Source organism: Scyliorhinus torazame, chromosome 2 (assembly GCF_047496885.1).
Source record: "Scyliorhinus torazame isolate Kashiwa2021f chromosome 2, sScyTor2.1, whole genome shotgun sequence".
Lineage (NCBI taxonomy): Eukaryota > Metazoa > Chordata > Chondrichthyes > Carcharhiniformes > Scyliorhinidae > Scyliorhinus > Scyliorhinus torazame.
In genome coordinates this window covers 158,873,449-158,891,825 of record NC_092708.1, presented here as the reverse complement: position 1 = coordinate 158,891,825, position 18,377 = coordinate 158,873,449, and the positions used below count along the sequence as shown (strand labels likewise).

The 18,377-nt window shown below is 49.1% G+C and overlaps 1 protein-coding gene across 1 annotated transcript in view; it reads left to right on the top strand.

Annotated features, from left to right (window-relative positions):
* The window catches only part of LOC140392897 (E3 ubiquitin-protein ligase HECW2-like), a 595,816-nt gene that overhangs the window by 306,549 nt on the left and 270,890 nt on the right, over nt 1-18,377 (top strand).

Below are 18,377 nucleotides of genomic sequence, written 5' to 3'. Positions count from 1 at the left end.
AGCCTGGCAGCACCTGTGGGGAGAGAACCAAAGTTAATGTTTTGTGTCTAATATGACTATTCTACAGAACCTCAGTTCAAAGTCAAGGAAATGGCCATGAATAAGTGGAAAAAGTTGTTCAGAGATTGCGAGAGGAAAGCAAGTTGGAGGATTTGGAAGGGACGCACAATTTGTAATGTGTAGGTTGGTCAGTAATGTATCCCTTCACAGCATCATCTGAAAATGAAACCTCAGTTTCCACTTGCATGCATATATCTCCCAGTTCTACCTCACCAGCATCCCTCTTGCCCCCTCCACTGTCTCAAAGTTGTTAGACAGCTTGTTTGATATGTTCATCCCCTACCTATCAACTCACATCCTTCTTCCTGGCAACTCTTAGAGGCTGAATCAGGGCATTCACAGACTTTTTGTTACGTTTGACCTCGGGATGAGATTCTGACCGCATTGCCGTGCCATCACTAAGATCGCCCCTGTCCATTTCCTGTCTGATTCCACCACCTTGCTTCAGTCATCTTCTGCAGAAACCCTTTGTTGTCTCGAGATTTGACGATTTGAGTGCTCTCCTGGCTGACTATTCAACATAAACGTATGCTCATAAAAACTCTGCTGGCCATATTCTAACTCGTATTCACTATCACCCATGTCCATATTGACCTGCAAGGAATCCTGGTCTGACAGCATGCCTATTTTTAAATCCGTATCTTTGTTTTCAAATCCTTTCATGGCCTTATCCTTTCCCATCTCTGTAATCTCCTCCAGGCCTTCAAGATCTTCACTCATCATGTTCTCTCCCTCTGAGTTCATTGTCTTCTTATCCTGCCTAAATCTCTCTCCAACTCATATCCATGGCCAATCCTTTGACATTGTCATCCTGTGGTCTTGCTAGTCCCAAGGTGTCAATTACAAATCAGACCATCTCTGATCACTTCCCTGTATCACTTACCACCCACACGTCCCTTCATTGCCCCAATCCTACTTCTTTCTGTATCTGTCCCTGGAAAATGACAATCCCCAAACTCACTTTCAGAATCCCATCAATGCAGCCTTTGGACCTCCATTTTTGCAGTTACTGATTTGCTCAACCACATCCTCATCTCCAAATTTGAGTCCCTAGTCTGCAATAAAACTGTTACTTCCTCTCAACCTGGCTTTTCCCTTGGTACAGCCATCACCTCCACTCCCTTTAGCCCAAAGGACACAGACTTGAATGGATATGGTGGCCAGCTGGTTTAGCCATTCACTGCCAAAGTCCTTGAATGTGCTGTCACCTCCCAAATCCCTTCTCATTTTTTATTGTAACTCCATGTCTGACTCCCTCCAAACAGATTACTGTCCCTGCCACACCTCACTAAGGCTCTTATCAAGATCACAAATGACCGCACCATCCTTCTCCAATGCCTCGTCTCTCATCTATCTGGGTGGGGCTGCACTCCTTCCATTCCTATCTATCTAATCATAACCAGTCGATCACTTGCAATGGCTTGTCTTCCTATTCCTACACAGTTAACCTCCAGTGTCCCTTTGGCCCCCTGCTATCTCTCATTTGCATGTTTCCCACTTGCCTTCATTTTACAGCAGTACACTTTCTCCTCAGATCATTACCCAGTTCCCTTTTGAAAGCTACCTGAATCCCGAGAACGTAGCTCACATTTGTTTAAAGATGGTGTGCAACATTCAGCTTTGTGCAGTTGTGTTTGAGGTCAGCGTTTTTTCTTGTTGAACTCTGCGGCACAAAGGAGGGGAGCAGTAGAATGGCAGCTTGCATGAAGGCTCGGAACCAGCAAAGATGAAATGAAATGAAAAATGAAAATCGCTTATTGTCACAAGTAGGCTTCAATGAAGTTACTGTGAAAAGCCCCTAGTCGCCACATTCCGGCGCCTGTTCGGGGAGGCTGGTACGGGAATTGAATCGTGCTGCTGGCCTGCCTTGGTCTGCTTTAAAAGCCAGCGATTTAGCCCAGCGAGTAGGGGTGCAGTGTGGATAGGGTCAGCGGCATGGTAGAGTCAAGTAGGAAATGGGATGGGTATGGTGGAGGAGTGTGGTGAGAACAGTCAATCAAGGTAAGAAAATGAAGGGCCTTAAAGACGGTGTCAGTACTGGTCAAATGTGGATCCATCTCAGGGTGTTGGTTGACAGAGTCTTTGCAGGGCTTTGAGTTCACCTACAATATTTCAATTATCCCTGCCAAGAATGGTGTTGGACAAATGTCCTTTACGAAGCATAGAAGGGAAGACCAGGTGAGCCTACATGTCCAGCTGTGTCCCACATAGGGGCAAGCACAACAGTGGACACTAACATGGACATTCACTAAAGAATGAATTCAAAAATACATAATTTCTTCCACAAGAAAAAAATGTCCCTAATTCACCTGTAACCATGAGGCATGCCACTAATTTAGCTCTCTGACTAAGCTCCTCTCACTAAGTAATAATGATACTCACATTAATAAAGTGGAACCAATGTAATGTGAGATATTTACAAGCGAAATTTAAATTTGAAAAACACCCGTGCCACTTCCATGCACTTCACAAGACGTTTTAAGTTAGCGGTGATAGAGTTGGACAGGTAAGTTCTTGCCTTAGTATAGTGTTCCTGTTTGTGCATGAGGCTATTTTATAGCCTATCTGTAGCTGAAGCATTGTCAGCTGATGATGGGTTTCACCATTGTAAAGCATCCCCAGCCGTTTGATCGTATGCATCTTGCGTACATCCCACTGGCAGTTAAAATTTTAATTGTAATTGCATGAGAAACTGGGAAAAAGCAATGGAGCAGAAGTGGGGCAGACGTTCAGTTCTGGTGTCAGGAACAGCACACCATGTTTAAAATTCCTGCCCAACATCTTTTTTTTAAAGTATTTTTATTCAACAAATTTACAACAGTTTTACAATTCACAACAACCTCACAAAACCCCTAACCCACCAAACCCCTGCCCGCCTCAACAATTAACGGTAATCAACTCCCGAATGTGCATGGTAAACAAACCCCAACAATTGTAGAACCCACTACTCGCCCCCCCCCCCTTAGAGCAAACGTCACCTTTTCCAGGGTCAGAAACTCCAGCAGGTCCTCCCATCAAGCAGAGGCACAGGGTGGAGAAGCTGACCTCCACCCCAATAAGACCCACCTACGAGCAACCAGTGAAGCGAAGGCTAAAATATCTGCCCCTGCACCCGCCTGTAGTTCCGGTCGATCCGACACACCGACTATGGCTTCTAGGGGACCAGGCTCCATATCCATATATAAGACCCCCGAGATGGTGCTGAACACCATCCTTCAAAACCTTTCCAGCTTCGGGCAGGACCAAAACATGTGTACATGGTTCGCAGGACCCCTCCCACATTTCTCACAGACATCCTTCACCCCCTCAAACAGCCGGCTCATCCTAGACTTTGTCAGGTGTGTCCTGTACACTACCTTCAGCTGTATTAGTCCCAGCCTTGCACACAAAGGCAAGGCATTCACCCTCCGTCACACCTTGTACCACAAATCCTCCTTCAGCACCACCCTCAACACTTCATCCCAGTTCGCCTTAACCCCGTCCGTGGACACCCCATCCTCCTCCAAAATTATGGCTCCCACCGGAGAGCTCGGCTCCGAAATATACAAGTCATCTGCATATAAGGACACCCTGAGCGGGACTTTCCATCCTGCCAGACTATTTTCCGACGTGGTGCACCCCCGCTGACAGCGGAATTCTCCATTCCCAATGCCGGCCAATCGGGTATCCCACTGTGGGCCACCTACGCTGCCAGGAAAAGAGCAGGTGTGGGTGCGCTGCCTGCGGGGCGGACGATCCCACCAACAGAGAATCTCACAGCCTATGGTCCATTCCCCGCCCTTCACTATCCTCTTCCACTACCCCAAACCCCTCAGCGTTATGGCCAAGAGCTCTATAATATTAGTCATCTTTATAATCTTTATTGTCACAAGTAGGCTTACATTAACACTGCAATGAAGTTACTGTGAAAAGCCCCTAGTCGCCACATTCCGGTGCCTGTTCGGATACACAGAGGGAGAATTCAGAATGTCCAATTCACCTAACAGCACGTCTTTCAGGATTCGTAGGAGGAAGCCGGAGCACCTAGAGGAAACCCACGCAGACACAGGGAGAACTTACAAACTCCACACAGACAGTGACCCAAGCCGGGAATCAAACTTGGGACCCTGGAGCTGTGAAGAAACTGTGCTACCCACTGTGCTACCACGCCGGCCACAGTAACAGAACCTGTACACCTGACCAATGCAGGTATAACCAATGCAAACACAAGGGGGAACATGGGGCATCCTTGCCTCATACTCTGGCGCAATGCAAAATACCCTGAGTTCATACTATTTCTGCACATGCTCGCCATCAGCTCCTTATATAGCAACTGCACCCATGCCACAAACTTCGACCCAATCCCAAATTTCTCCAATACAGCCATCAGATAACTCCACTTCACCTGATTAAATGCCTTCTTCGCATCCAACACCACCACCTCGTATCTCCCTTCCCTCTGCGACCTTTTTTAAGAAAACTGTATTTTATCACAAACCTGTATCAAAGCAGGTTACAGCAAATAAACACCCCGGGAAACATACTTTCCAGCAATCAACTAAACAGTGTGTACAGATTTTTCCAGTTTTCACCCTCCCCCTCTCCCCCCACCCCCGTGAGACAAACAGCCCCACAAACATGGTCACAAACATCCCCCATCTTTTCCCAAACTCCCCCGCTGAGCTCCTTAACTCATACTTTATCTTCTCTAACCATAGGAAGTCGTACAGATCACCCAACCAAGCCGCTATCCCCGGTGGCGATGCCAACTGCCACTCCAGCAAAATTCGCCGCCGTGCAATCAGAGAGGCGAAGGCCACGACATCGGCCTTCCTTGTCTCCATGAGCTCCGGCTTCTCTGAAACCCCAAATATCACCACAAAAGGGTCCGGGTCCACCTCCTCCACCGCTACCCTGGCTAAGACCATGAACACTCCCATCCAGAATCTTCCCAATTTTTCGCAACCCCAAAACATGTGCGTGTTATTCGCTGGTCCCTGCCCACACCTCTCTCACTCATCTGCTAACCTCTGAAAAAACCCACTCATTCTCGCCTGAGTCATATGCACCCGATGCGCCACCTTAAACTGTATAATGCTCATCTTTGCACAAGAGGAGGTCCCGTTTACCCTACGCAGTGCCTCACTCCATACTCCCCAATTGATCTCCCCTCACAACTCCGCTTCCCATTCCTTGATCTTCACCACCCGCTCACCTCCCTGCTCCCCAGCCACTTGTATATATCCCCAATTCTTCCCTCCCCTTCCACATCTGGAAGCAGCAGTTGCTCTAGTAGGGTGTATCCCGGCAACCTAGGGAACCCCCTCCAGACCTTTCGCGCAAAGTCCCTAACCTGCAGATATCTGAACTCACTACTTCTCGGCAGCTCTACCCTCTCCCTTAGGTCCTCCAGACTGGTGAACCCTTCCTCCAAATACAAATCCCTCACATTGACCAGCTCCACCTCCTGTATACACTACCCATCCCCCCCCGGCTCAAACTCATAATTCTCGCACAGCGGCGTTAACACCGACATCCCTTCCATCCCAAAATGCCTCCTCAGCTGATTCCATATCTTCACCGTGGACTGCACCACTGGGCTCCCTGAATATCTACTCTGAGCAATTGGCAACGCTGCCGTCACCATAGCCCTGAAACTAGACCCCTTACAAGATTCCTCCTCCATCCTAACCCACTCTACCCCTTCTCCTTCCCACCACTGCTGCACCTTGTCCACATTTGCTGCCCAATAATAATGAAGTGAGCTCGGCCACGCCAAAACCCCCTGCTGCCTCTGCCTCTTTAGCAGGGTCCTCCCCACCCTTGGCACCTTCCCCACCCATACAAAGTCCGAGATGATTGTGTCCACATTCCGATAAAAGGCCTTTGGTATAAAGATTGGGCGAGCCTGAAAGATAAACAAGAACCTCGGCAGAATATTCATTTTCACCACTTGGACCCTCCCCACCAACATTAAGTGCAGTGTATCCCACCTCTTAAGATCCTCCGTGACCTCCTCCACAAACTTCGTTAAGTTCCACTTATGGAACCCCGTCCATTCCCTTGCTACCTGAATCCCCAAATACCTAAACATATACTTCGCTACCGTAAATGGTATCCCCCCTAAATTAGCCCACTGTCCCAGCTCATTCACCGGGAATATCTCGCTTTTCCCGACATTCAGTTTGTACCCTGAGAACCCTCCAAACCTCCCCAACAGGCCCTTAATCCTCCCCATCCTCTGCCCCTGCAGCATTTTCCTCCCCGCCAATACCTCCACCCTCGAACATTCCCTGTCCACCTCCACTATCTCGCTCACTAGACAGTCATGTTCTGCCCTCCTTTCTTTATCCGCACGAGCCGTAAACAAAATAATTTCTCCCCGGACCACTGTCTTCAATGCTTCCCAAAAAATGGCCCCCGACACCACCCCATTCTGATCCAACTCCACATACTCCTTAATCGCCGCCCGCACCTTATCACAAAAACCTCCATCCGCCAACAATCCCGAGTCAAACCTCCACTCCGGCCTCTGTTCTCGCCCCGTTCTAAACCAAATCTCCAGCTAGTGGGGCGCATGGTCTGAGATAACTATCCCCGCATACTCTGCCCCCTCCACCCCAACTAATATCTCCCGGCTCACCACAAAGCAGTCATTTCTCGAACACGCCTTATGGTAAAAAGAAGGAATACTCCCTTCCCCCGGGTTCTGAAAACGCCATGGATCCACCATACCCATCCTCTCCATAAGCCCCCCAGCTCTCTTGCTATTCGTAACCTACCCATCGACCTGGGGCTCGACCTATCCACCCTCGGCTCCAGGACACAATTAAAATCTCCTCCCATGATCAACTGGTGTGTGGCCAAATCCGGGATCGCTGCCAACAACCCCCTCATAAAATCCACTTCATCCCAATTTGGGGCATACACATTTACCAACACTACCGGTGCCCCTTCCAATACCCCACTCACAATCACATATCTCACACCCAGAACCCTCACCTTTTCACACTCACAAATCCCATTTTTTTGCTCATGAAAATCACCACACTCCTCGATTTCAAATCAAACCCCGATTGCAAAACCTGCCCAACCCACCCCTTCCTTAACCTAACCTGGTCCTTCACACGGAGGTGTGTCTCCTGCAGAAAGACCAACCCCGCTTTCAAGCTCCTGAGGTGCACGAACAACCACAACCTTTTAACTGGCCCATTCAGTCCCTGGAAGTTTCATCCTTACCGGAGCCCTCCAATCCCCTCTACCGTCTGTTACCTTCCGTACTTAACTCCCGCCCCTTAATTCCACCCTATACCTAGCCCATCCCAGATGGCCCCTTTCTCAGCCCCTAACCATGTCATCTCTCACCCCCTGCCACGTCGCAGCAACCTCCTCCCTCCTCCCCCCCCCCCCCCCCCCCGCCCCCCAGCCACCCCTCTCAGCCTTCTGCCCCACCACCTCACTTCTGTTCACCAGCATAACCCCTCCAACCTGACAGTATTACAGTGGCAGAAAGGACGTTTGATGAGGACTCGTCTACTGAGGTAGTATGGGCTGAGGTTAGAAACAGGAAAGGAGAGGTCACCCTGTTAGGGGTTTTCTATAGGCCTCTGAAAAGTTCCAGAGATGTAGAGGAAAGGATTGCAAAGATGATTCTGGACAGGAGCGAAAGCAACATGGTAGTTGTTATGGGGGACTTTAACTTCCCAAATATTGACTGGAAACGCTATAGTTTGAGTACTTTAGATGGGTCCGTTTTGTCCAATGTGTGCAGGAGGGTTTCCTGACACAGTATGTAGATAGGCCAACGAGAGACAAGGCCATTTTGGATTTAGTCCTGGGTAATGAATCAGGACAGGTGTTAGATTTGGAGGTAGGTGAGTACTTTGGTGATAGTGACCGCAATTCGATTACGTTTAATTTAGTGATGGAAAGGGATAGGTATTTACCGCAGAGCAAATGTTATATCTGGGGGAAAGGCAATTATGATGCGATGAGGCAAGACTTAGGATGCATCGGATGGAGAGGAAAACTGCCAGGGATGGGCACAATGGAAATGTGGAGCTTGTTCAAGGAACAGCTACTGCATGTCCTTGATAAGTATGTACCTGTCAGGCAGGGAGGAAGTGGTCGAGCAAGGGAACCGTGGTTTACTAAAGCAGTCGAAACACTTGGCAAGAAGAAGAAGGAGGCTTATGTTAAGATGAGACGTGAAGGTTCAGTTAAGGCGCTCGAGAGTTACAAGTTAGCTAGGAAGGACCTAAAGAGAGAGCTAAGAAGAGCCAGGAGGGGACATGAGAAGTCTTTGGCAGGTAGGATCAAGGATAACCCTGAAGCTTTCTATAGATATGTCAGTAATAAACGAATGATTCGGGTAAGAGTAGGGCCAGTCAAGGACAGTAGTGGGAAGTTGTGCTTGGAGTCCGAGGAGATAGGAGAGATGCTAAATGAATATTTTTCGTCAGTATTCACACAGGAAAAAGACAATGTTGTCGAGGAGAATACTGAGATTCAGTCTACTAGACTAGAAGGGCTTGAGGTTCATAAGGAGGAGGTGTTAGCAATTCTGGAAAGTGTAAAAATAGATAAGTCCCCTGGGCCGGATGGGATTTATCCTTGGATTCTCTGGGAAGCTAGGGAGGAGATTGCTGAGCCTTTGACTTTGATCTTTAAGTCATCTTTGTCTACAGGAATAGTGCCAGAAGATTGGAGGATAGCAAATGTTGTCCCCTTGTTCAAGAAGGGGAGTAGAGACAACCCCGGTAACTATAGACCAGTGAGCCTTACTTCTGTTGTGGGCAAAATCTTGGAAAGGTTTATAAGAGATAGCATGTATAATCATCTTAATTGAGGCATACAAGATGATCAGAGGATTGGATAGGGTGGACAGTGAGAGTCTTTTTCCTCAGATGGTGATGTCTAGCACGAGGGGACATAGCTTTAAATTGAGGGGAGATAGATATAGGACAGATGTCAGAGGTAGGTTCTTTACTTAGAGAGTAGTAAGGGCATGGAATGCCCTGCCTGCAACAGTAGTGGACTCGCCAACACTAAAGGCATTCAAATGGTCATTGGATAGACATATGGACGATAAGGGAATAGTGTAGATGGGCTTTAGAGTGGTTTCACAGGTCAGCGCAACATCGAGGGCTGAAGGGCCTGTACTGCGCTGTTATGTTTTATGTTCTATCTGGAAAGGAATAATTTGATTAGAGATAGTCAACACGGTTTTGTGACGGGTAGGTCGTGCCTCACAAACCTTATTGAGTTCTTTGAGAAGGTGACTAAACAGGTGGATGAGGGTAAAGCAGTTGATGTGGCGTATATGGATTTCAGTAAAGCGTTTGATAAGGTTCCCCACGGTAGGCTACTGCAGAAAATACGGAGGCATGGGATTCAGGGTGATTTAGCAGTTTGGATCAGAAATTGGCGAGCTGGAAGAAGACACGGGGAGAATGTGCAGACTCCGAACAGACAGTGACCCAAGCCGGGAATCGAACCTGGGACCCTGGAGCTGTGAAGCAATTATGCTAACCACAATGCTACCGTGCTGCCCATAGAAATATTCTATGTTCTATGTTCTAACCTTAATACCAACACTTTTGCCAATATCTTGGGGTCTACATTCAGCAGAGATATGGGCCTATACTACCCACACTCTACCGGTTCCTTGTCCTTCTTAAGCAGCAATGAGCAGCAATGAGATGGAGGTCTACAACATTGTCTGCGGCAAAGCACCCCTGTCCATCGTGTCCTCTAACCTTCCCACCATCAACGGTGCCAGCCTATCCTTAAACCTTTTATAAAATTCAACCGGGAACCAGTCATCCCTGCCGCCTTCCCTGCCTCCATCCTCCCAATGACCACCTTCACCTCCTTCACCCCCACCAGCTACTCCAACCCTGCCCTCTCTGCCTCCCCAACCTCGCCCACCCAAAAACTCCCTCATCTACCGCTCCACCTCTGGTGGCTCCGACTTACACAAGTCCCTATAGAACTCCTCAAACACCTCATTAAACTGTTCTGGAGCCACCACCAACTCACCTGTCTTGACCCACACCTGAACTATCTCCCTTGCCGCAGCCTCCCTGGACCTGCCAACATACACCCTGCTTTCTCCCCGTACTCATAAACAGGCCCCCTCGCCTTTCTCAACTGACGCACCGCTATCCCCATGGACAATACATCAAACCTTGCCTGCAACTCCTTCCTCTTTGCCAGGAGTCCTGCATCCGGGTCCCCCGCGTACCTCCCATCCACCTGCAAAATCTCTTCTATCAGTCGTTGGCCTTCTCTCTATCATCCCTATCCACATTAGCTTTGGACAAAATCACCTCTCCCCTCAACACCGACTTCAGAGCCTCCCAGACCACCGCCGTGAGATCTCCCCCGTACATTTAAACCCGACTGTCATGTGAGAGTACCTTTAAGAAATGGGTGTTTACGAAATGTACCTTTAAGAAATGGGTGTTTATCAGTGATGTCAAAGTGTGGGTGGAGCTGGGCTGTCTGTCAGCTTTTTACTTTTGTTTTCGGCTGTTTGCTGCAGGGTGTGTTTTAGTTTCATTTTCAGTGTTGGAGCTGAAGCCAGACAGAGCAGGTGTACTATTGATCTCTCTGCCATGAAAATACTATCTCTTGATCATTTGGTGAATTCAGAATTATAAATGTTCTCAGTAGTGAATTTAAACCTAATGTGGTTCTGTTAAAAGTGTTTTATTTTGTCTTCTGGATGTTGTTTGGAAAGTTATTAAGGATTACTTAGTGTTGTATTCTTTGGGGGTTGTATTTGAATTGATGGTTCCTAAGATGTTCACTGTATGTTTTAAAAAGGTTAACTTGAGTTCATAGAATAAACATTGTTTTGGTTTTAAAAAATACTTTTCCATTTCTGCTGTACCACACCTGTAGAGTGGGCCGTGTGCTCCCCATACCACAATCTATTAAAAGTTGTGGGTCAGGTGAACTCCATGATACGCTTTGGGGTTCTCTGAACCCTGGCCCATAACACCACATACTCCTCAATCACCTTCCCGATCTTATCACAGAAGCTCCGATCTGCCAGGAGCCCCACATCTATTCTCCATCCTGGCCTCTGAGCTGCCTCCTTCTCCAATACCACATCCATCCAATGTGGACTTGATCCGAGATCACAATTGCCGAGTACTCCGACCTCTTAACTCTGGAAAACAATGTCATTCCCACCTCAAAAATGTCAATCCTCGAAAACACCTTGTGCACTGGGGAGAAAAAGAAATTCTCCCAATCTCCACAGGTCCACTCCCCCCATCTCCCTCATAAGCCCTGCCAACGCCTTCTCCCCTCCCCTCCAATGCACCGATCACTGTCATGTACCTCAATGAAACACCTGACTCACCCACCCCTTCCTAAGCCTGGGTCTCCTGCAGCATTACCACATCAGCTTTTAAACTCTTCAAGTGCACAAAAAATCTCGCTCTCTTCAGTGGTCCCACTAATCCCCTCCCGTTCCACACCACCATTCCGACCGGGGGTCTCTCACCCCCCCCTCCCCTCCTATTACCCCAAGCCCTGCATATCCGACCATGCCCAGCCCACCCTTTTGTTACCGTCAAACCCCCCTTCCCCCTCTCCCAGAATCCCTCCATCCACTTCCTCTTGCCAACACCTCACCCAGTATCAATCCTCTCCCCCAACTATTCACACCTCCCCGATCCATCAAAACCTGCTCAACGAGGCTCCAATGACTGCGGCCCCTCCCCCAACCACATTCCCATTCACTAGCCAACCTACGTTTGCTTGTGCGGTGACCCCTGCCAGAGCCTCCCCTTCCCCTCCTCAGTAACTCAGCCCCACATGCCCAACACCCTTACAGCAAGAAACAATACAGAACCGCACCCAAAAGGAAAAAAGAAAACCAAAACCCAAAGCACATGTAAACGAACCCCCCTACATTCAAGAGACAGAAAACAAAACCCCAATCAAATAAAACTCAACATAAGAAAAACACCATCCCTGTCCCCACCAACCAAGTCAATGTCCGAACTCTCATCTCAGTCCAAGGCCTTCTGCCTTAATGAACGCTTCCGCCGCCTCAAAATAAAAACCCCTCGAATTGTGAGTCACTCTCAGCTTCGCAGGGTAGACCATTCCAAATCTCACTCCGCTGCCGTACAATGCCACCCTCACCTTAAGACCATAAGACATAGGAGCGGACGTAAGGCCATTCGGCCCATCGAGTCCACTCCACCATTCAATCATGGCTGATTTCAACTCCATTTACCCGCTCTCTCTCCATAGCCCTTAATTCCTCGAGAAATCAAGAATTTATCAACTTCTGTCTTAAAGACACTCAATGTCCCGGCCTCCACCGCCCTCTGTGGCAATGAATTCCACAGACCCACCACTCTCTGGCTGAAGAAATTTCTCCTCATCTCTGTTCTAAAGTGACTCCCTTTTATTCTCAGGCTGTGCCCCCGAGTCCTAGTCTCCCCAGCTAATGGAAACAACTTCCCTACGTCCACCCTATCTAAGCCATTCATTATCCTGTAAGTTTCTATTAGATCTCCCCTCAACCTCCTAAACTCCAATGAATATAATCCCAGGATCCTCAGACGTTCATTGTATGTTAGGCCTACCATTCCTGGGATCATCCGTGTGAATCTCCGCTGGACCCGCTCCAGTGCCAGTATGTCCTTCCTGAAGTGTGGGGCCCAGAATTGCGCACAGTATTCTAAATGGGGCCTAACTAATGCTTTAGAAAGCTTCAGAAGTACATCCCTGCTTTTATATTCCAAGCCTCTTGAGATAAATGACAACATTGCATTTGCTTTCTTAATTACGGACTGAACCTGCAAGTTTACCTTTAGAGAATTCTGGACTAGGACTCCCAAGTCCCTTTGCACTTCAGCATTATGAATTTTGTCACCGTTTAGAAAATAGTCCATGCCTCTATTCTTTTTTCCAAAATGCAAGACCTCGCACTTGCCCACGTTGAATTTCATCAGCCATTTCTTGGACCACTCTGCTAAACTGTCTAAATCTTTCTGCAGCCTCCCCACCTCCTCCATACTACCTGCCCCTCCACCTACCTTTGTATCATCGGCAAACTTAGCCAGAATGCCCCCAGTCCCGTCATCTAGAACGTTAATATATAAAGAGAACAGCTGTGGCCCCAACACTGAACCCTGCGCGACACCACTCGTCACCGGTTGCCATTCTGAAGAAGAACTTTTTATCCCAACTCTCTGCCTGACAGCCAATCGTCAATCCATGTTAGTACCTTGCCTCGAATACCATGGGCCCTTATTTTACTCACCTGTCCAAAGGCCGCCCACCTTCTCCCCAACTCCGCCATCAGGTCTTCGTATATGTGTATACCAACGCTTTTCCACTTCACATCTCCTCTCTGCTTCGCCCTGCTCAATATCTTCTCCTTCACGTGTAGCTGTGGAAGCAGACTATAACCGCCCGTGGTGGCTCATTCCCTTTATGCTTCGGCTGAACGACCAATGTGCCCTGTCCAATGCGTAGCTGAAGGGTTCTTTCCGCCTCCCTCATCAACTCCGCAAACATTGTCGCAAAGTACTCGGTTGGCCTTGGGCCCTCCAACCCTCGGGCAAGCCAACAATTCTGAATTTTGCATCCTCGACCTGTTCTCCACCTTTGTTCTGAGCCTTTTGTTGACCTCCGCCACCCTCTGCAGCTCCTCACCCATTGAGGTGAACTGGTTGCTGTGTTGCGACAATGCCCACCCCACCCCCTTCAACTTCTCTCCTTGCTCCTGCACCTCGACCAATGCCTACATCACTTCCGTCTTTACCGGGGCAATTGCCTGCTCGACCCAGTCTCTCAGCAAAGCCACCATCTCCCTCTGAAGCACCTCCATATGCTTGGAAAACAGTCTCTCGAACTCCACCGACATCACCTCGATCAGAGTTTCCACTGTGAGGGTGCGGCCCCACCCGTAGACCCAACCCCTACCATCCTTCTTCCTACAGGATTCACAGCCTCACTCACCGGCGGACTTTCGCTCACCTAACGTGCGACCTCCACCTACATGCCGCTACTGGGAGTCCAACATCTTTTAATTCTGTTATTTATCCAAAGTGAATAGAGTAAATAGAACTAAATAGATTAGTCTTGGACTGAAGACTGTGGAAAATGTTTTGATTAATTTCTTGGAAAAGTTGGATAATAAGTAATGTTATAAACAAGAAAAGCGAACATAACCTTTTAGTATTGAGCAATGCTGGCAACAAGGTTACAGGGTGTGATTTTATAGCATCCGAACAACACAGGAAGAGCGCTTTGAAATATTAAACATGTAATTTCCTTTATACAGACTTTCTCGTGTGTGTATATATTTTGTTTTTTAAACTTTCACGACCTGCATGCAAAATGTGCGCAATTATTTTTTCCCCTGCAAGTAAATATATCTTTGGATATCTGGTTTTGTAGGATTTTAAATTGTCAATAGCTTTCATTTTCTAATACTGTGAAAGCATGTTCATTTTTGGCCGTGTAAGGTTAATCTTTGTGATCAGCTGGCCCAAAGCCCAAAGTTTGTTTTATTGTTTCAACAGACTTGTGATTAATAAGAGTGAGATGCACATTAAAGTAGCTAATTAAAGTATCCCAGCTTGTCATTTTGATCTAATTTGTAGGTAACTAAATATACCTGAATTTTCCCAAATGCAACTCTTTCAGTTTTTAATTAAAAATGCATATCTTATTGCATAGAATTTACAGTACGAAAACATACCGTTTGGTCCAACATGTCTATGTTGGTGTTTATTTTGAAACAATTTTTATTGAAGTTTTACATTTTTGCACTGTATATTTGATTGAGATAGATGAGATGGTTACAGTTTACATGTTGTTCCTTTTCTGTATCACCCCACCCCCCCATGCCCATCCCTCCCCCTTCCTCCCTTCTTTTGCTGTTTCAGGGTCTGATCCATGGCCCTTTGCTTCACCGTGGGTGGTTGTTTGGTGTTTGTCTGTGGGCAATGTCCTCCTTCTCTCTCCTGGTCGCTTGGCCTCCCCTCCCTTCTTTTCTCCTCATCCCATCCTGTTGTCAGCCTGCTTTTGAGGTTTCTCTTTCGTGTGGCCTTGTGTAGGACCCTCTAGTCCCTGTGTCAGCCGCTTCCTGTCCTCCCCCCTTGTTCTTTCCTCTGGCCTCTTCCTGTTTCCTGCCCTCCCATTTCTGTCGGCCCTCTGTGTTCCCGGTAGCTCCCGTGAAACCACCCCACCCACCCCCCCCCCCTCCCCGGCTTTATCAATTGTTGGCTTTGAACAGGTCTTGGAACACGTTGGTGAATGGCCCCCATGCTTTGTGGAAGCCATCTTCAGACCCTCGGATAGTGAACTTGATCTTCTCCCAGTGGAGAAATTCCGATAGGTCTCCCAGCCAGTCGGCAGCTGTGGGTGGTGCTGCTGATTGCTAACCGAGCAGGATTCTCCGGCGTGCAACTAGGGAAAGGCAAGGGTGTCGGCCCTCTTCCCCATGTGTAGTTCTGGCTGGTCCGATACCCCGAAGACTGCCACTCTCGGGCATGGCTCTACCCTCATCCCCACCACCTTGGACATTGCCTCGAAGAAGGGCAGGCCGAGAACATGTGGGTGTGGTTGGCCGGGCCTCCCTGGCACCATTCACATTTATCCTCCCCCTCTGGGAAGAACCTGCTCATTTGGGTTCTTGTCAGGTTTGTTCTGTGCACCACTTTCAGCTGCATGAGACTTAGCCTTGAGGAGGTGGAGTTGGCCCTGCTCAGTGCATCACTCCAGAGTCCCCACCCTATTTCCGTCCCCAGCTTTTCCTCCCATTTTACCCGAGTTTTGTGTAGTGAGGAGCGTGTCATTTGTAAAAGTCGTCCATATATTTTCCTGCAGTTCCCCTTTCCCAGACGGTCTGCGTCCAGTAATTCCTCCAATATTGTGTCTCTTGGGGCCCTTGGGTACGTTGTTCACCCAGTATTCTCCAGGGCTCCCACAATTTTCGATGGGCCGAATTCCCGACTGCGCGGTTCACTTGTGCTTTTAAAAATGGTGAAACGGGCACCATGGCTGCTGAGGGAGAGAGAGGAGGTGGGACACAGAGAGGCTCGACTGCAGGCTGCTGGGCCTGACACGGCTCCTGCTGGCTGAGGTGAGGGAAGACCTGCCATGGGGCCGGAGGTGATGGGGGAATGGGCAGTGGGGCTGGGGTGACCCCCCACCGGACTGGGGCCCAGCACGGGCCGCCATTGCTGAGGGCCTGCAAGGCCGCCCGCCATCTTGCTGCGCACCCCACTGACCACCCACCTTGCCCTCTGGGTCTGCAGAGTGACACCCGCGAATGGTGCCCCCACCACACCCTCTGCCATACCTACCACCACCCAACCGGCAGCCACCTGCTGGTGGGGATCACGCAGCCCACCTTAGCCCCTATGGGGGTGCCGTGGAGCATACCCATGACAAGGCCAGCGCCAGCTGACTGTGCCCCTGGCAGCAAAGACAGGTGCCAGGGCCAGAGTCCCCACAGTGCCAGACACCAACGGAGCCAGGGATGGGGGAATGGGGGGGGGGTGGTTTGGGAGGGAGACATTTGGGAGCAGAGCCCGCAGTGCCATCCGGGGCCACCATGTAGCCTGGTGGACCTGGTTGAGCACGGCGGTAGGCACCAAGCTAACATGTCGGCTGGTTTAGCTCACTGGGCTAAATCGCTGGCTTTTAAAGCAGAGCAAGGCAGGCCAGCAGCACGGTTCAATTCCCGTACCAGCCTCCCCGAACAGGCGCCGGAATGTGGTGACTAGGGGCTTTTCACAGTAACTTCATTGAAGCCTACTCGTGACAATAAGCGATTTTCATTTCATTTAATTTCACCCCCTGCAGAATACAACCTGCAATGGTGGCCTTTCTCCTAGTCTCCGCAGCCCTGGGGGGATGCCCTGTGTCCCTCCCAACTGCTTGCCTTTTTTTGCCGAGCCCAACTCGGGATCCTCTCCTGATCTGGTCTCTGTGCAACTTGGCTATTATCGCCCTTGGCTGCTCCCCGGCCTTGGGCTTTGGTTGGAGTGACCTATGGACCCTGTTGATCTACGGCAGCTTGGGGAAGATGTCCCTTCCAACCAGGTTGTCCAGTATCTAGGCTAGGTACGGTCGTGTCTCTGTCCTCGGTTCCCTCTGGCAGGCCCAGTATTGGAATGTTTTGTCGCCTGGGCCAGTTGTCTTGATCCTCGACCTTCCCTTTCAGGCTCCCCTGGGCCGCCACCAACCTCTTTATCTCAGCTTCCAGGATGACGATCCGGCCACCCTGGTCCATCAATGCCTTTTTGAGTTCTTGAATCGTTCTCCCTTGGGCTTCCAGCCTCCTTCCTATCCCGTTGAGCGTTGTCTGCATGGCAGCCAGTGCCTCCTCTATCACCCTGACCGCCGTTTGGATCTCCACCTTGATTTTGCCTTCATCGCGGTAGTTTCCTTTGTTAGGAACATCTTCCAATCATCTTCTGGGGAGGGGGGGGAAGGGCAGAGCCGAGTCGCCCGTCTCTGTCTCTCGGGGGTAGCCGGGGACCCCTCGCTGCTCCTGCCCTTTTCCGCAATTTCTGGCTTCCCTGCGGCCTCTCGAGCTACTACTGCCTGGCAATCGTTTCTTCTTTTCTGTCTTTGTGGGTGAGGGGAGGAATGAGTCCGATTTCCCGGGCCAAATTCGGCCAAAAGTTCCCATTTTGCTGTGTTCTGGAGGAGAGCCAGCCACCTGGTGTGCGACTGCTCAGCACATCCCCGTCACTGGTATGCTGGTGTCCGTGCACCTGGTGAGCTTCCTCCCAGCCCTCTTCATCTGGGTGAGGATTTTCATAGCTTCTTCCATTCAAACCATGATGCTCGATCAATAATTCCTGAGACGAGATTGGATGACAATTGAAGGCTTTATTGGACTAGATGTTTCCCCCAGCAGTGCAGCTACAGAATGCAGCTGCTGGGGAGACTCAGGCTCTTATACTCCGCCTTACTGGGCGGAACTAGCAGGCAGGCTTCACCAATGAAAATAGCAGTCTCAGGTACCTCCCACACCAATGGTCTTACAGCATTATTCAGGGTAATACCCCTAATACCGACTACCACAAATCACTCTTGGTACTTGACGAAGATTTGCTTTGCAAATTCCCTGGGAAGAGAAAGGCTTCATCCACATTGTCCTGGAAGGAAAGATGATTTGAGGAAGCAAAACAAATTCATAAATTTAGGTGCATTGGTGAGGAAAAGAAGCATCAAAGTCCTGTCAGAAATTCTAGTTCGAATGAGTCAAAAATGATCTATGCTCTATGGCAGTATTTTAGATAATCTATTGCGCAGATGGACTCGACTTTGGGGTTTGGAAC